Genomic DNA, 20,031 nt, shown 5'->3' with positions numbered 1-20,031 from the left:
TCTGTCCGATTTGATTATCTCGTTGGCGGGAGAAGCAGAGATAATGAGAACATTCGCTGTGCATCTCTCCCTCTTTACCCGACTCAATCACTTACAATGGAGAGAGAGAGAACTGTGCGAGAGCCTGGCGTTTGCGCTGTCTTGTCTGCCTTTTGAGGTTGGCGCGACTGGCCCAGTGCAACCAATAGTACCATATCTGTTGTAGATTTTTTGGATGACTTGTTAATCAATCCCTTTGGAAATAAATTGGTTTAAGTGACTTTCTTATAGTTTTTCTGAATGACCCTGTGTAAATTTTAGAAAAGTGAAAATAACTTTCGATAACTAAATAGTTGATCTCATCATGTGCACAGATCATCATGTGCACATCTTAGTTTTCCTGAATAGTCCCAAATAATTTTGCTAAATTTTCTTTCGATGACTTGTTAGAGCTTAAAAACAGTAGATCTCATTATGTATAAGGCTTAATGTCCTCAAATTTTTGCAAAATTTTCCTATCTTGATAAGGCAACTGATAAGAGTATAAGTACATGATAAACTGCTGTATTTAATTACCTGATATGGCTTTTGCATGATTAAGTCCATATTTCGCTGTTAACTTTCACAAACATTTAGCTTTCTTGATAGCATGTTATTAGCATATTATACTAGAAACTAGCAACATCAAATTCAAATATTAGATAACTCAATATTGCTTAACTTGAGTAAAATTACGTTATCATCAAACTTAGAATGGGCATGAAATGACAAAAAATCACGAAGATTTTTCTCAAAAGGTGTCTTTTCTTTTAACTTGGAAATATAACAATCGGCTAATGTCAATTAGTATTAAAAAGCCCGAGTTGCACGGCCACAGACTTGGACAAAATTCAAGTGTTAGCGTTCTGCTGAAAATTTTCCAACATCGGCAACTATGCTTGTACAAGGTATCCGCAAAGTCTGCTTCATCTTGAAAATTTATTTCGCCAATATTTATGCCATTTTATATGCTGAACAAATGTCAAAGTTTATGTTGCCTAATCTAAACACAATAAGACCACTCGTTTTACACGAAAAAGCAAGACGGCAAAGCTTTCCAGCCACGTTCACTGAAAATCGGTTAACGAGTGATGACCCGTATCTTGTAGTACTACGGGAGGCAAAGAAACTTTGATGCTTATTCCTTATATAAAAAAAGTATTTTATTTGGTTTAATAAATTTTCGTTTGGTAGACAGCCTTTGTGGACTAATCGTACTCTGTCAAGGACAAAAATACAAATTTGGAGCTATTACGACTGCTGGTAACACATTTGGTTTGGAGAGTAACTAAGACTAAATGTTTAAGCTTAGGTAAAACCTTCCTTAACTACTAGAGAGAGAAAACGGGACTAAGTCTTCAGTCCTGTCAGGACACTCAAATATTTGGATGTGTGTCAGGAGCGGAGAAACAGCGGGCAAACAGTTAGGTACCTAACTTGAACCCACTCTTTACGGCTTAGTGTGTGGACCATTTTCTGAAATGGACGGTGCTAACCTGTCTGGTGGCCTTAATGCTGAGAACACTCGCCCGTCTCCAGGACAGTGTTCAGCGTGATTTAAAAAGGTAAAGATTTTTTTGGAAAAAAAAAAAAAACCGGAAAAAAAAAGAGTAACCTTCCCCAAGATTTTGTAGGTAACTAAAATTTAAATAAAAGAGCGTCCGGATAATCTGTTTTGCTTTATTTTCTCAAAATTCTCAATTTACATTTCTCTGGAAATTTTCTGAAATGGACGGTGACAAACAGGTGTCTGTGTGGTCTTTTGCCCTGAGAACACTCCCCTGCTGTCAATTTCATTGATAAAAGAAACTACCAAAGATGACTAACAATAATAGAATGAAAAAGATTTTAAGTGTTTTTTATAAAGGGCAAAAAGCTGGCGTTGGAGATAACCATTCCATTAACATTTTGCAGACCACACCATGTTTTCTATAAAAATTACTTTATAGAAAAAAAGAACATCAGGACCTTTTCATTTGTTTTATTTTTCAAACTTTACATTTCTTCTGCATTAAAAGTTTTATTATTGTAAGTACTTTTTAACAGGTAAATATCACTCTAACACAACGTATTTACCCTACCATTTGGAGAAGACAAGGCAATTATCATCTGTACTCGTATTGCTTTGTGGTAATTTGCATGAACACAATTTCAAAATAACTAACAACTAATAGAAATTCCACTAGAAATCATTGCTAAAGACCCTTTGGTAATAAATATATCATTGTGCTTTGCGTTAAAATCTTAAATGGCGTCTATAAGAAAGCTTGTATTTTACGTTCATGTCTTGAATGACGTTTAAGCCATTGTACTTTTTCATGTCTTTAAAACATTTATACGCAGTTATATTACACGTTCATGTCTTTCGTTTATACAAAATTACTGTACTATGTTCATATCTTGAACGGCGTCTATATATAGTTACCTTTACGTTCATCTTGAAACCTTTTAAAATCTGTACTTTACGTTCGTGTCTTGAATGGGGTCTATTAAAATTATTGTTTTCGTTCGTGTCTTGAATGGCGTCTATTTAATATTCTTGTATTTACGTTCGTGTACTTGAATTTGATATAATAAATATCACTATCGTTACAAACATTCATTCAAGATTTATGCAAAATGTACTTATCCATAGATTTACAAAGTTTGCAGAAATTATAAAGTTGGGAAAAGGGACCAAGAAATATTTGATGGCTTCTTTTCTGACAAACCGATTTTCAAATATCAAGATGTGAGCTAAAATATGATAATAAATAAACGGCCAACAATGTTAATTTTATTTGGAATCTGGGGAAATCAAGGCATTTAGGCTGCTTCTTTCATTCTACTGGTTGAATTTGTTTTTGTGGTCCATTTTCTTATTTGGAAAATTCAGATGATACAAAACGTTTCAACGGTCATTTCTCCATCATAGGGCTGAAAATCTTGCAGCTCCAGATCTTCACCAGAAAGCAGAAAACGTTTGAAGTTTCAGAGGACTGACAATGTTACTGGAATCATATTACCATCACTAATTATTATTCATGTCTTGAAAATGGAAATTAATACACAAAATGAAACGCAAAAAAAAAAAAAAAACAAACAAATAAATAAATAAAATAAAATAAAAAATATAAGTAAATAACAGGCGTTTACGTATTAAATCATTATCGTACTTTACGTTGAGGGGAACTTGAATGTTTATTATACAACTTTTATATATTCATGATGTTTGGGTGTTCCTATGCTCGATTCCATAGGATGTCATTTTGACATCTTTGGGGAAACCATAGAAAATAGAGAAATCCAAAATGACGGCCTTGGCCACCGTCAAGACCAAAACCTTTGAACGAATTGTTATAGCACTGTAAGTTTGGTGTCCAACCCTATATTTTTGTCCACAAGTATCTAATTTCGTGTCTTAAGATCATCAGATGCGTATGATTTATAAAATGCTAATGAATTAAAACTAACAAGAGATAGTTTTTTCTTCATGTCTGTTGGATGATGGCAAACGTGTTTATTGATGCAGAAATTATAAAGTTGCATTGGCAAAAAGGGTTCTCCCAAATGAAATAATTCATGTTTGGACCGTTATGATGCACCACCTTCTTTTCCTGACGCAACACCGAGGAAAGTATGGAACAATTTTTGAAAATATAGAAAAAGTGTTAAACTTTGTCAAGGTTCAGGTGCTGAAAATTCCTGCACCTGAGCAATACACAAACCACTTTATTATGAATACATTATTTTCAGAATGGTAAGTGGCTAATAAATTGTATCAATGTAATTTGGAATCTAAGTTAAGTTTTACATCCATACACACAGGCACAACAATTATCTCTTGCTTTCATTGTATATGAATCTATATATACTTGTTTTTGTATATAACATTTTCTTGGTTCTATTTCTTATGGATTCCATGAAAATTTAGTTTATGAAATAAAGAAATGCAGTAATGATTTTCAATTTTTTCGTCATTCTAATTTTTCCATCAGATTGGGGCCATTTTTAAATATATTCTTCATTTATGCATCAGATAAATTCATTCCACTGGAATCCCTTGAACAAAAATAAAGGAAACCAAAATCATAATTCTATGACACTTCATTCAAAGGTTATGGTCGATTTTCACTGACCACCATGTGGCCATTTTATTTTCTATGGTTTCTGGAAAGATGGGAAGTGACAGAATATGGAATCACAAAATGAAAATCATCATGAAAAAATAAAAAAATACTATTAACAATTTCTAGGTTCACTAAATTTTACTAAGGAATGGCAACTAGACTACATTGGAAAACAAAACCAGTGAAATAACAGGCGTGATAAAACATCACTAAAGGGAACCTGGAAATGAATAACGACATTAACAATATACCAGTAACAGCTTTCCCGTAAGGAAATACTCTTGATATTCCGTTAATTTAAACAAAGTAAATACCTTTTGCCCTAATAATAACTGCAAAACAAAATATTGGATAATTTTGATTCTACACAGCACAGTCAGCACCTAACAGAACTAAAAAGACAAATTCTTGATAAAATTTTAGCTGTATTATCAAGTGTCCATTATAAGCTTCCAAGAGGTGTATATTTACAAGTGAGCAAGAAGACTATACGATTAGCAAATGAATATCGTGAATGGGATGGATGGAAAAAAATGAAACATCCTGTACAAAACTGGAAATAATCATATAAAAATGAGAGAGAGAGAGAGAGAGAGAGAGAGAGAGAGAGAGAGAGAGAGAGAGAGAGAGAGTCAAGAGTGAGAGAGAGAAAGAACTGGGTGAGTAAGAGAAAATGCATGTGTGTGTGTGTGTGTGTGTGTGTGTGAGAGAGAGAGAGAGAGAGAGAGAGAGAGAGAGAGAGAGAAACCTTAAAATGAAACCAACCGAAATGAGATAACCATAATAGAAACTAAAATGTTGAATATATAATAAACTATAAATGCATATCACTGTCTGCTACGGAAGAGCATTACATAAATCTTCATAATAAAATTTATTATTTGGATGCTTACCTACTGTTAAAGTTAGCTTATATCTCCGCGCCAACAGGCGAGTCGGCATTCAAACAAAAGATCAAATGGGTGCCTGGATGACTAGTTCACCTGTTCTCCACCAGGTGCATTTCCAATATGTTTTAGCTTTTGTCAGAATTCTCCTTGACAGCCCACTAAGTTCTGGGGAGGCTGGGTGGGGTCTACTTCAGCAGTAGGAAAGTATCCACATAATAAGTTTTATTATGAAAATTTATATTATTTCTTACCTACTCTTAAAGTTAGCCGATTCCCACATTGAGAAGTCGGAGGGTAGTGCAGCTAGACAAAAATCTGCTCAGCCAATTGAGCTAAAGGTTTCTTGCATGAAACCCAAAACATTCTTACCTAATCTGGAATCCTTTCTAGATCTTACTGCCACCAAGTTGGATTCCATTCAGGGAGCAAGGCTCTCATACGTATACAGCGAAGAGCAGCCTTGCGGAGAAAACCGCTTCAATTCTGCCAGCATGAAACGGAAGCGGCGTGAGGGGACCCCTGTGCCTGGGTCCAAAGGCCCTAAAAAACGAGTCAAAAAAAAAAAAAAACTTTTATGATATAAAGGTATGCTCCTATACAAAGTAAGTACCTTCATACTCCCCAAATTATTAAAACCTGGAATTTTAAACAAAGAGCCAAAAGAATTGCCTTTTCTTTGGTTCAGGAAAAGACTATCAGGTAATAGTAGAGGTAGTGAGCGGGCAAAACCAAACTGCACTTCTACTGCGCAGCATTAATCCCATCCTCAAGTGACAAATGGTCATAACACTAAATGAAGTTGCAGTTGCTCTCACATTATGAATGTTTCCCTTCAATAAAAGTAAAAGGATGGAGCTGGTTCTCATGCACTAGCTTAATCAAATACATCACTGAGAACTTCACGTTCTTTGACAAAGACATTCTAGGTTTTCTAAAACCACAAAACAAAAAGTTAACTTTGTCTCCTCCAGGCTTAACCATTGCTAAAGACAACTAAGTTTTCTACCACCACAAAACAAAACGTTAACTTTGCCTCTTCCAGGCTTAACCTTTGACAAAGACATCTAGGTTAACTTTGCTTCCTCCAGGCTTAACCTTAAAGATGTTCTGGGGTTCTAAAATCAGAAAACAAAAGGATAGCTTCCTCTTCCAGGCTTAACCTAACTAATTATATAAGTTTTAATTGCCCCAACAGGACAGAGAAGTGTTTCCTCTTCTTCACCCCCAAAGAGGTTAAATTTGAATACTTACAGTTCTCTGAAAAACTTTGCATTAACATCATTCTCAGCTCTAAGGCAAAAAGATAAAATGGCATTCCTTTTACAACAGTGTTAAGGAGTGCTTGCAATAAATTTACTCTTTTAACTGCCGATAGTGTTAAATAAAAAGTGGTTTCATAGTCAATAATTCACAGGAACTCAAAAGAATCTGCAGATAAAATTTAGACCTGTGTCTAAATTTCTGAGAGAGACTGATACTGAGATGAAGTGTCTCCATCTCAACACCTTAAGGTGATGGTCATCAGCCAGATCTTATAGCACATGACACAACACCGAGAAAAGTATGGAACAATAACCTTGAAAATAGACAGCGAAAAAGTAAGTTAAACTTTGATGTCTACAAGGTTCCAGGTGCTGAAAATTCCTCTAGAACGGCACCCTGAGCATTACACAAACCACTGCTTCTGACACAAGGCCACGGTTGTTTTCCACTTAAGGACAGATCCCATGATACCTTTGAAAATCCCCTTATTGGGAGGAGATAGTCGAGCATGTCCAAGTGGTTAAGTGTGAGATGCAGAAGTTAGTGGACATGCATGGAATTCTGTAGTTAGACTCGATTTCTCCCTAACGGAAGAATAAGAGACACATCTACCAAGAGAGCTAGAAAGTTTGAAAATCATTTGTTCTGAGGCTACTAGGGCTCTACAGGTCACTAAACAATTCTTGAACTTGAAATTTGCTCAATACTTCCTTTGAGTAGATAGAGGGGGAAGGCTTATTTAATCTGAATCAGGCCTAATTTAAGTTAATGCATCCGCTAATCAAGCCTGAGGGCCCTAAAGGAATAGTAATCGACTGGCTGTTCCTGTTCAGCTGCATGTTAATAAGTCTACATTTGAGCGCTCCTCTAATCCCACAGCAGCTGTCAAACTTGCAAATATGATGGCCTCTCTATAGGTAGTTTTGTTCTTTCTGAATCCCCAATTGCCAAAAACACTGTCCTTCCACAGAATGAATTATCAAACCAGTATCATGTTGTTCATTTCACTCAAAGAAGCAAACTTTCCAGTACGACTTTGTTTCTGACCAAGGGTAAACCTGCTAGGCATCTTCGATGGTCATTCCACTGCCCTGACATCTAGTAAATTTTCCCAGGTGTGGTGTTGACCATTCTATGTTGTATAAAAGTGTAACGACACTAGTTAACATTCTTTGTCTCGTGTTGCATGGCTGCGGGAAAAACAAAACCTGGACGCAAGTTTTAAGAATAAAATGGTCAACTCTTGGTTATAGAGTCCCTCCTACAGAACATGGCGACAATGATGGTCCTGATTACTTATAAATTTAAAGAACATTAGCTGAAAGTCATAATCTCTTATGCTGAGACTGTATAGTAATTGAGCCTTATTATTCTGATAAAATCCCCAGTGAGGCCATGTTTCCTAACAAAGAAAGCCCTTACCAATTAGGATGCTTCCTTTAGGGCTAAAATTCAAGAAGTGCCTACTCGTCTTCTGACAAACAATCCCGCAAATTTCAAGTATCATCCCCACATCAACTAGATAAGAATGAGGAGGATTTAGGGAAGTCGACTGAAAATCATAATGCACAGAGACTGAGCCAGGTGAAGCAACAGGTCCTTGGCCTTTAGAATACTGTCAACAGAGTTGGCCAACTTGAACCAGTGATTCAGTAGAAAAGATTTCTTGCTACTAAAATTTTACACCATCCACCTATAGACAACAAATTCCCTGTGAATACTTATAGAGGGGCTGTACATGAAGACAAGCAAGCGCCTTGAACGACAATAAATTCTCTGTAAATACACCTCGAAAGAACCCACGTGACTGAGGATGCACATCCGCAAAACATCTGATCGTTCTTTTGGAAAGTCACTAAAACCATGCTGGAAAAACCAAACGTATGGGGACAGACACTTCAAGTTATTCAGTCTCAATGTATCCAACAATGACTGCCAATCTATAGTTGCTTATGGAGCTAGGGAAGTCAGAGGTAAAATCCCACTGATTTACCGCCTGGTCCATTTCATTCTTCCTACTAAAGAATGAGACTTCGGCTGGAGAAGACAAAGGAACAGCTACAGAAGATTAAACCAGTGGAGGGTAACCAAAAAGGAATCATAACTTTCATTCACTGCCTTCACCATGTAAGGTTCCATTCCTAAGTCTCTCCAAGCATGCCAGGAGCTTGCAACTGGCCATCTACCAGAATCTGAGAGCTGAACTTATCCCTGAAAGGTATAAAACAAAATGTGCACCAATATATACTCTCTTATTGCCTTAACCTGTGCAGCATATGCATATAGAAAGCATAAGTATTCTCACTTCTTCCAAACCGAGTTAGTATAAGCATGAGAACATAGTCTGCAGAATCAGAAATGAGTTAAAAACTAACTTTTCCTCGCTAAACTCCCGCCGGCACCAAAAACCTTAATCAAAAGCTTGGGTTCTCTTCTTCAAATACTTAGAGGGCGCCGAAATACTCAATGACAAGCGAGACCTATTCTCTATGTGGTCGCCTTCCTCAACTAAATGAGGATACAGAGAAGCGCAACACTCCAGCAAACACCAATCAAAGCGAAGGAGATCCTCTGATTCAAACTCTTCTTCTGCCAGAGGGCGACAGGAGCAGACAGCTGGCGACAAGAAGTGACACCTGGTGACAGCAGCCGAGTACTGCATCAAATCCACGACTCTTTGAAAGGGAGACAATCTGAAGCAACTCAGCCGAGTCCACATGAGTCAGCTAAATGACAGAAAACTAGGCGGCAAAAGAAAATGGGAAATATCAGGAGGCAGGGGGAAGAGGAGTTACAACTTTCCCGCCTTGTCCGAAAGCAAGTCAACATACTTGAGAGCATTCCCATGCGACACAGCCTTTGAAAGCTATGTAGTTAGAATAATATCTAGCTTGGAAACAACAGAAGATACTATAACCATGGTAGATTTGGAAAGAGAAACATTAATCAAGGCAAAGTAAGAGATTTGCTGATAGCCGAAGAAATAGCATGTAAAAAATGAACGAGTGCATTTCGACGGAGAAGGGGAACAGCCTAGCAGACAAAGGTTTGGAATGAACAAAAGACGAGAGATTGGTTAAACAATCGACCAAGTCGACATAACATCAGAATAAGTAAAACTCGCTACAGACACAATAATTTTAATAAAACTGTCTATACCTATATAATTAGTTCTAAAGGTGCTAAGAACCTCATACTAGGTGCCAATGACAGCAGAAGTCGCATATGTAGCGAAGATTAACATTTACCAAAACGATCTTTTGGCTAACGCATTATACGAGACAAAGTTTGTGAAAAACAGAGAGGGAATGCGAAAATGATTGCCTTGAGAAGGATATTAATATGTATATACACTAATTCTAAATATGGCCAACAAGACGGTGAAAAGGGAGATGTAGGTATTGGAGAGTGCAGAACCCCATTGCCCGGAAAACAGACCTAGTTCCCTGGTAGCTGACTCTTTCGCAAAGTACCACTATTGCAGGGCAGTCCAAGGCTCGGGCTACGAACAGGCGAGGCACCAACACATTACTTCTAACAGGGGAAGCGAAAAAGAACGCACACTATGGGGGATTTGCAATGGTTCCCTGTCACGAACTCAGTTAAACTTGTAACAGAACTTAAAATAAGGTTAATGCCCTGTTCTACTTCTCGATATGCTCTTCCTGAACTGAAAGGGAGCAGAAGGCGGAACTACAAAGGAAGTCTCAAAACTAGCACTATCAAAATGCCTAGCCTGAGTAGGGATAGCTACAGATGAATGGACACTAGGTAGGGAAGAACTGACAGGTTTAAGTCCTGACCTTAACTAACTGCTTTAGCAATCTATCAGCTTCCCTTCATTTCCTATATCTGACATATTTAAGCATAAAGTCCTCAGACCAATCCCTACATTCCTCACATCTAGTTTCGAGATCACACTCTGTACCCTTGCAGCCGGTACAAACCGAATGCTGACCTACTTCAAATTTCAGCATCCTGCTTAAACAAAAATCAATCCTACATAGATTTTCCTTCCGGTGGAAGACATCCTAGGAAAATGAAATTACAATACCGTAAACAGGTGCAAAACGGCCAAAACTTCACAAATACCAACAAACGCCTATGAGCAATGGCAGCAAGGAGAATTCTGACAAAAGCTAAAACGTGTGGAAAAACACCTGGTAGATAACAGGAGAACTAGACAGTCATCTGGGCAGCCATTCGATATTTTGTTTGAATGCCGACTCGCCTATTGGTGAGGAGATGTAAGCTAACTTTAACAGTAAGTAAGATTCATCCCAAATAAATGCCCTTTCTTTCAAGACACAACAAATATAACTAGACTCACACACAAAGCCATCTGGTCTTAATGCAAATACAACAAGTCTCTATTTTCTTTACAGCTGGAGAATGCACAAACTCATATTCAAATGTTATTTTGCTATGCACCTAGAATTTCCTTTCAAAAAACGATTTTTTGTTTTTGTTTTGCACAAATTCAATCAGCCTGTTTCCTAGTCATCATTAGAACCCAAATGTGATTTCAGATAAAAAAATTTCAAGAAAATCCATCAAAGATTTATAAAGAAGTAAGTCATATGCCATAGCTTCTCCTTAAGAGAGCTACACCTGGCAAGGTAAGCTTGACCAATGGTTTATTTCCTCTGGGACTCAAAAACAAAAAAATCTCCAGCTAATTTAGTCTTGAAAAAAATGTAGAGGTCTGAGTAATAAGAGTCATGGTTTCCATCTGCTTTCTGGCTTCACTAACCAATAACAATGGGCTACTAGTATGGGGGCTATATTCTGTGAAAAGGGAAGCTTTAAGTCGAAGATAACTCCAATTATAGAAAAAAGCGGCATTTAAAATCATGCACATTTCCAGAGCACTATCCTTAGAAGTGCCAGGTATGATAGTTCTAGGGTTATTAAAAATTCCTACAAGAGCAACTTTGTTACTTTTCACCTGAATTGACTCGTTGCTACCTGCAACATATCCCTTTGCATTATCTACGATCTACAAAATTAAACAGAACACTTAGAATTAAAGAAGACCTGGAAATGCCTATTGCTAACCTAATACCAGCATGGTAAATACTGCAGTCAAAAATTCAAGCAGTCTATCAATCTGCTCTTTGTGATCAGTAAGATACTGACTTTAAAATATTCACGGTCTTCTAACATCTGGCTTTCAACATCTCAACTTCTGGTGAGGTACCCATGGAATTGTTTTGTCAGAATTTAAATTCAGCCACAGAAATCAAACTCTCTCTACACCCTCTGGCCCTTCAGATGTCTAAATGGATGAGTTCACTCCACAGATATCACAAAAATGAATGACTCATTTCACTCAAAAAGAACGTGAAGCCAACCTAACTATTTGCCTCATAATCTGGTTAATGCTAAGCTGAAACTTAAGCTCAACTCTTGCCACCAGAGGAGCTGCAAAAAGAGATGGGAGAGTATCCGTAAAGGTTACATTTGGTACACTATCCCTGAAGACCTCCCAATTTTGAAAATTTCCTGTCTTTGCTGCTTTCCTTTCTAGTCTTATATTGACCAGTTTTTTTCCCATTTAAGTACCTGTCAAAACCAAGATGTCAAGGTAATTAGACAGTATGCCCAAATTTATGTCACACCATAATCTGTTTCTGACACTAATGGTAAATAGTTATGTATTTCTAGAGCATTCTCAATCATATTGTATTTATATCTAATATCGTCAGGTCCAGAGCAGCAGTCTCAGGCTGAAACAGTCTTTTTCATTAAATGAATTTTATATTAGAGGTTCTTGTTAGCTTGGGTGTTAAGAATATATAATGCCTTCCTCTACCTCTAATACCTTGGAAGGCAACTTGATTTATGGTAGACAATAGCAAAATGCCTGGTGAAGGCATCACTCACTTTTGAAAGATTTGTCATACACTGTTTCTTGAAATTCAATTTACGGAATAGGACCAAAATTCCATGTATCTTCGACACCTTTTCCACACAGCATAATTTGGGGTTCTACTGATGAAGTTTGATGCAAAGACTGACCATGACTGTTGATGAACTGATTCCAATGTTTGAAAAAACTGGGCTGTGCACTTTCACTTTATAAAATTTTTAAGTTGTATGTCAGTGACATGAGCCTATGCTATTCTAGTAACTTTCAAGTGGGGCTAAGTTAATGAAAAGCACCATTTAATAAATCAATGGCATTATTCACACAATCTCACTGAGGTCTCTGCGTCATTCATGGTTCCTGTTTGGTGAAGGGTATGGGTAACTTCTCCTGTGCCAAGTAATGAAATTCTATAGTTTTCTGCTGCAGCTAATATTTTACCTATTGTATTTGCTAAAGGTATCATCTCCACAGACAGAATTCCTTGTGTTAAAAGTTCCCAACTAAAAGAAAGTGTATTTGAAAGCTGATAGATCAACCCCATGACAACTTCAAAGGAAACATGCACATTAGGTGTAAGGTATGTGCAAAATCATGTACAGTATACTCACCATGCAAAACTATTTAGACAGCCTTTGCTTATGAGGAGTGTCCATTATTATAGGAATTTGAGACACTTCATGTTCCACAGAAGCAAGACATTCTCCACCGTTTCCTGCTTCTTAAACTTGCCAAGTAAGACAGCTCACTTATTCTCATGGACGATGGGTATTGACATCCAGCAGAGTTTCCTGTAAGCAAATGGTCAAATGAGAAATACAGAAAAGCATCTTAATTTCATCATATTTATCTCACAATCACTGAATATTTTATTGTGCAATGGCAAAACAATTATTTTTAGAACCCTGTAAACAAGGGTTTCATTGAAAAGTTTGGGTTGCTCCTTCACATTAGAGGGGCAATGGTACAGTTAAATTACGGCCATCTTAAATTTGCTATGACATAACTTTGCCAGATTTATGTGGGCAATATAACACTAATACTGTGACCCTTAGTATGATATATCAAGGCTATGATATTGTAGGGGACCAGATATCAACTCTCTTCCTTTTTCTTTGCACCTACAAATATTAAAATACAGCCAAATTCTAAGATCAGACTACTTGGGGGTCACTGTCTAGGAAAGATTCCCACAGGAATGGCTATACTGGCAAGAATTTGGCTGTATTTTAATATTTTGTACCCCATTCCTGGATTTAGGTATACAGTACCATATACTGTTCAATTAGAATGTATGTCTCGCAGTGCTTACTACTTTGGGAAGTCTTGTAGCAAATGTGGACCTGAGAACTACTTGAGGAGTAAAGGTACCATGTTTTCTCTCTATCTTTTCCCCTCTCACTGTATCTCAGCTTCAAGTTCCCATTTTTAAACTTATAGTGCAAGCCATTAACTGAGGTCATTAACTTTTCATGTTGAATGGTTCAGATTAAAATGAGTTCTGCACTCAACAAGAACCCACCAATAAATGGAAGAGGCCTTTCTTCTAGGGGTTCAGTAAAAATCGGAACCTTATTGGTTTGTGAAGAAATATGTAAGGTTTTCTAATATTTTACATTGCCATGCAAATGGGTGCCTTATATCTCCAGACTATTAAAAGACAATTCCTTTAATAAATTTTTCATGAATCTTTCATGCATACATTTGCTGTGATGCTGCTTTTATTTTTCAACATAATGATGTCTATGAAGTTACCTTTGCTGTAGATAGAATACTGTACATGTTAGTGTACAGGTTCTAAAAAAAGTAAGTGATTTTAAATATATAATTTGGTTTACCAATTTGAATACCTGTGTCTTGCAATAATAAAAATGGTACCACAGCAGCAACCTTATATTTGAGCCAGGTTAGGTTGGGAAGAGTCAAGGGACAGTGACGATTAAGGTAAAAAATAACCAATGTTTATGAGCAAAGGACCTTTCCTAGATAGTGACCCCCAAGTAGTCCAGTCTTAGATAATGACCCCCAAGAAACATCCGTCCTAGATAACAACCCCAAGCCTTGTTGGGGGTCACTATCTAGGAAAGATCTGTGGGGATCTTTCCTTGACATTGACCCCTAAGTAGTCCAATCTTAGATAATGACCCTTTGCAGCAAGACAGTGATGATTAAGGTAAAAAATAACCAATGTTTATAAGCCAAGGATCTTTCCTAGATAGTGACCCACAAGTAGTCCAGTCTTAGATAACGACCCGCAAAAAATATCAGCCCTAGATAACAACCCCTGAGCCTTGTTAAGGGTCACTATCTAAGAAAGATCTGTGGGGATCTTTCCTAGACAGTGACCCCCAAGTAGTCCAATCTTAGATAATGACCTCCAAGAAATATCCTTCCTTGATAATGACCCCCGAGCTTTGTTGGGGCTCATTACCTAGGAAAGATCCTAAGCAAATATTGTCTGTGAGATTTAAGGTGCCCTATCTCAAGTTACAATAGGGGTCCAAGGGTAGGGGTGAGAGGGCAGTTGTTCATTGGACCATAGGTTAGGCAATGCTTGGATGAATTCTTATATTTCACTCTCTGACTTATGGCACCCTTAGTCATGTTTAGCTATGGTGTTCCAGGCTGGCTCTCAAATTAGGTAGGACTCTTCACTGTATGATACATTAGAATGAATCCCTGTACTTTTCCTTCCACATTTTCTGGCACAACTAGGTATTTGCAAAGGATATCAAAGTTGCATTACCCCAGACCAAATAAAGAAAATAGTTTGTATTCTTACAGCATTATAAGCCTTGAAAATACACTGATAATAGCAATGGCTTTTGTATTCAGGAAGGTTATAAGTAGACCATTGCAACTATTCCAGTAAATAAATTTATTTGTGAATGCAAACAAACAAGACTTCAATGATCAGTTTATAAAGCTAATGTTTTCATGCTTATATTGCACTGCTCAGCAAATGTCTCTATGGGAAATCTGTTAGAATCTGAAAATATCAGGGAAGTTTTGAAGTTTCAGAAAGATGCACTACTGCACTGTCTGCTATGTGTACTATATATGCCTTAAGAGTTTGGGAAGACCCAGATGTTACAGGATTCACACAAAACATCAACTGTGGACTTATAAGATAAACAAAACTTTCATACTTCGTGCAGCAAATATGAAGTTTTCATAATAAAACTAATATTGTAATACTTACCTGAACACCTGAATTAGCCCTAGTCACTGACCAGTCCAAACTATATCCCCATAATTTTACCCACAAAGTGGGCAATTAACTGTCAGCGTTACCAACGCTACAGGAAAAATCTTGTCAAATGAGTTACCTGAAGTAACGTAGACAATGCTGCTGCAAATACCTGCCGACAGAGGCCACCATCTCCACTATCAAAAATTGAAGTGGGAAGGTGGGTGGGAATCATTCAGGTGCTCAGGTAAGTATTACAATATTAGTTTTATTATGAAAACTTTATATTGCAATACACTCCCTGAACACCTGAATTAGCCCGATTAACAAAATTTTAAAGGTGGTGTGATCAATCTAATTCAGCCCGACCTGTCGACGAAGAAAAGCAGGTAACTTATAATCAACCTACTGTGTGTAAATGAATGTGTCTTCACCTGGTTATTTAACTCGGTAGGTGAGGATGCCTGTAGAGAGAGTACCCTGATGTCAGTTTCGTGTCTAAGGTACTGTCTGGGTTAAGCTGCCTCCCATGTGGTATTCTATACCTCTCATTAATGGAAGGGAAAAGACAAACCTCCCATGTGACTACTCAGAGCCTCTCATGTATGGAGGAGTATGATGAACCTCCCATGTGGCTATTCAGAGCCTCTCATGTATGGAGGAGAAGTTGAGTGTGCAGGACCTTCAAGTTCTTCACCACTTGCTGACGCAGATGGCTGTGCAGAAGAGGTTGAAGATAATCCAACCTGGTCATCCGGATCTGCCCCAACCTCAAAGGCCTAACAACAAATTAATACTCTAAATATGAACGCTGACCAACAGACACACCTAAGTTCATTAGACTACCATTACCTACCTAAAAACTCCCCACACCCTGACATTACAATCAATCTAATTATAAAATCGAGTTGGCCACAACAAAAGAACCCAGTGAGTAATCCTTCTCCGAAGAAAACTCAATGTCTCTAAGGTAGAACATTGTGAAAACCGACACTGACTTCCAAGATTGCTGACACCGAAAAATTCTTCAGTAAGGCCGCAGAAGTAGCCATTCTCCTGATACTATGCGCCCTTGGATGTGAAGAACTTGAAGGCTCCGAAAGCGATGAAGAACCCTCTGAGGCTTGACTAATAACCTCTCACAAGAAGAAACTAATTGCATTTTCGGAAACGGGACGAGATGGAAACTTAGGGGAAACAAATAAGGTTCTCGGACGAGGCAAAAGTTTCTTGGTGCGAGACAAACTTTGAGAGCCATAACCGGACACAGCATCATTTCAATGATGCAACTTCAAATGCTCTAGGAAGAGGATTCATTTCCGATTCGGATTTAGCAACAAAATCCGGCAAGTACGAAAGAAAAATATCCTTCCCCGAAAAGGATACTGTCCAAGAAACTTCCCGAATCTCTCCAATTCTTCTTGCTGTAGCCAGAGCAACTAAAAATAACACCTTCTTGGTTAACTGCCTGAAGGACAACGACTCTAAGGGTTCGAATGATGAAGAGCTTAACAAGCTTAAAACAGCTGCCAAATCCCACGAGGGGGACCGAAGCGGAAAAATTGGCCACTCTATTTTAAAAGACCTTAATAGATAGTGTAAAATTCTCCTGGTCGAAAGCTTAGGTAGATGAAACCGGAATGTGCTACTGAGCATCGACCTATAACCAACAATCGTAGAATAAGATAAATTCTTTTTCTTTCTCAAAAACAAGAGGAAGTCTGCTACTTTCGCGATGGACGGACGTGAAATGCTATGACCCTCTTTTCAGCACCAACTACGGTACATTTCCCACCTGGCCTGGTAAAGTTTCCTAGTCGAACTTCTCAGACAGAAAGACAGTTGGCAAGCCACTGCCTTAGAGAGTCCTGAATGATGGGCTGCTTGCTGGACAACCTCCAAGCAGCTAGCTTCAGCATGTGGAGCTTCCGATGGAAGTAATGGAAATGAGGCTGTCTGAGATCTTTCCTCTCTGGAAGGAATACTGGGACTTCCGTCAACATGAGAAGTTCCAAAAAACAGTCAATAAAGTACAATCCAGGAGAAAAGGGCAATGAAAAAACAGTCCAAGTCGTTATCTGATATCCAAAATATTTATAAGGGGGTCGGACTAAAGATCAAAAGTTCGCCTGATGCAGGATACATCCACACAGCACAGTGAACTAAAAACAATTGGGGATGTCAGCCTCTGTCGGCCGGTATTTGCCGCAGAGTTGTCAACGGTACTTCAAGTAACTCATTTGACAAGATTTTTCCTGCAGCGCTGGTAACGCTGACAGTTAAATACCCACTTTGTGGGTAAAATTATGGGATATAGTTCGGGCTGGTCAGTGACTGGGGTTAATTCAGGTGTTCTGGGAGTGTACTGCAATACCATTATTATTAAGTTGTCCCTCATTCAATGGGAAAAGTACACCTCCTCCATCATCATTAGATAACGAGTCATTTAATCCAATGTTGGAAAAAACACTGATTTGTCATATATTACCATTTTGTTATAAACCCTAGCAAATGTGAATGTACATAACCTAGTTAAGCCTGCAATACATATGACACATTTAACAAACTGAAAACACATCACTTCAACATCCTGCATATTACTGCTTTTCAGTAGATGGTTAGTTGTTAAATAGTTAAGGAAGAAAATGATAATCTAACATGGCCACTATAGGTTATATCACATTAAGGAAAGTTAGGATAGGATGTATCCTCTTACGCAATGTTAAAGGGGGTGAAGCCCCTACTTGCCAGGTAAAGACATGGGACTCTAGGACAGACAAGCTCAGGATGTATCCATTTGTGCACAGTTAAGGGTTCAAAGCGATGCATCTTCATAACAGCAGCATAATGCTGAGGTAACATGTGAAAAATTTTCGGGGGATGTTTAATGGCCAAGATTTGATTGTAAGGATGTTAAAACTGTCATTCTAGGCAGGGTAAATGTTGATTTCATCCATGAAAACTAATTCGGCTTCGGCTATTCAAACTGAAGAACTACAGACTTACACACATAACATTCTTGAACTACAACTAGGCTTAACAAAGAAACTGCTCAGGTGAGAAACATATGATACTGTGACCATAATGTGGCAGATTTTACACTGTTCTAAGGGCCAGTCTCTTGGTAGCCTAAAGCTTAAGAGATTCTACATTTGTGGTAATGGCTGCAGCAGGAAAAGCAAAAACAGAAGGAAAAGGACAAAGGGAACACTACCTCACTCAAATACCAAATCTTATGAAATAACTTATTTTTTACTGGTAAGATTTACTGCTGTTTGGCCCCATAAAACTGGTACAACCTTTCATTACCCATAATTAGTGTCTATTGCCCAGTATTATGTTATGGTTATTTTAGGCATCATGAAAGATGCCCCTGGGGTGCGAGTTAACCTTGCCTATAAAAAAATTATTCTGTATCATTCTAGGATGATGGTGTTATCAGCAAAACCACTTCCATTAGACATAGGTACCAGAAGCCCTGGTAAAAAAGCCACAAGAGTTGCACACTTTAAGCCTGTTTCCATGGGTCCTGGGCAGTTAAAAGCTGATTAAAGACATATTCCAACAGGAATACATCCTTACCTAACCTATGTCCCCGCCCACATGACATTGTGCATAACTGAATAACAAGTGCATAATTATTCTGTGGCCTTACCGAAACCCTACATTATCAAAACTACTGTACATTTCATCACAGGGGAATAATGACTAGTTGGATTTATATAGTCTAGGCCATGGGCCTAACTTGCAACAGGTTAGTATTTGTAGGCTAGCGTGATTTCAAGTTGAATTCCTCTCTAACAAACACGTGGGGTTCTGTGAGACTAAATAGAATGGAATGGAATGGAATATCGAGTTTAGGCCAAAGGCCGAGCACTGGGACCTTTGAAGTCATTCTGCCCCGGAAAGTCAAATTAAGAATAGGTAGGTTTGAAAGATGTAACACGAGGAAAACCTCGCAATTGCACTGTGAAACGTTGGTAAGGAAGATGGATGAAAGAGAACATGAACAGAGGTACTGTAACAGGAATGAAAGGGTTGCAGCTAGGGGCCGAAGGGACGCTGCAAAGAACCTTTAGTAATGGCTACAGTGCACCCCATAAGGTTCATTGACAGCACTAACCTGCTACGGGGCTATGTGGTCAAAGTTTTACCAGTTGTAGGTTCTTCGCGTACAACAATATACGGGAATTCCATAAGTCAGTGCGCGACATGAACTTTTCCACTTAGCTACATAGGCCTAGGCTAATGTATTAATCTATACCCCTGTAATAACCTATTTACTTCTATTCACAAAACTTACATTAATATAACCTGCAATTTACCACAACCACACAAAATTTTTCAGTAAAGATTCCACAAAATAGTTCGAATTCTTGACATTTTCACGGTGTCGCAAGACCTGAGATTCTGGGAACTGAAAAATATTCTTCCGCCTGACAAATGACTATCACCTTCCGTAAAAAAGATGACGTCACACTGCTAAACTAATTTCGTAAAACCCTGGGCTCATTTTCGTAAATCTGGATACAGAAAAAATAGGCTGAATATTTCTTTACCTATTTAATCCGTGATCTTCGAAGCGCATAGGGAATAACGCGTTTCGAAAATTTTCTGTGTGAATTAAAAAAAAAAAAGTCGATACTTTCTTAGCTGTCATTTTCTTCTTTAATCTGATCGGTAAAGATTTTC

The 20,031-nt window shown here is 38.0% G+C and overlaps 1 long non-coding RNA gene across 1 annotated transcript; it reads right to left on the bottom strand.

The window, feature by feature from the left end:
* Positions 1 to 5,367: 5,367 nt before the first annotated feature.
* Positions 5,368 to 19,786, bottom strand: LOC136835704 (uncharacterized). Its single transcript, XR_010852246.1, has 3 exons — positions 19,643 to 19,786; positions 12,761 to 12,940; positions 5,368 to 5,557 (listed from the first exon to the last, which is right to left on the bottom strand). It is a non-coding gene; the product is annotated as an uncharacterized lncRNA (long non-coding RNA).
* Positions 19,787 to 20,031: the final 245 nt, after the last annotated feature.

Source organism: Macrobrachium rosenbergii, chromosome 55 (assembly GCF_040412425.1).
Source record: "Macrobrachium rosenbergii isolate ZJJX-2024 chromosome 55, ASM4041242v1, whole genome shotgun sequence".
NCBI lineage: Eukaryota > Metazoa > Arthropoda > Malacostraca > Decapoda > Palaemonidae > Macrobrachium > Macrobrachium rosenbergii.
The sequence above is the reverse complement of the archived record's forward strand: the minus strand, read 5'-3'. Positions and strand labels throughout refer to the sequence as shown.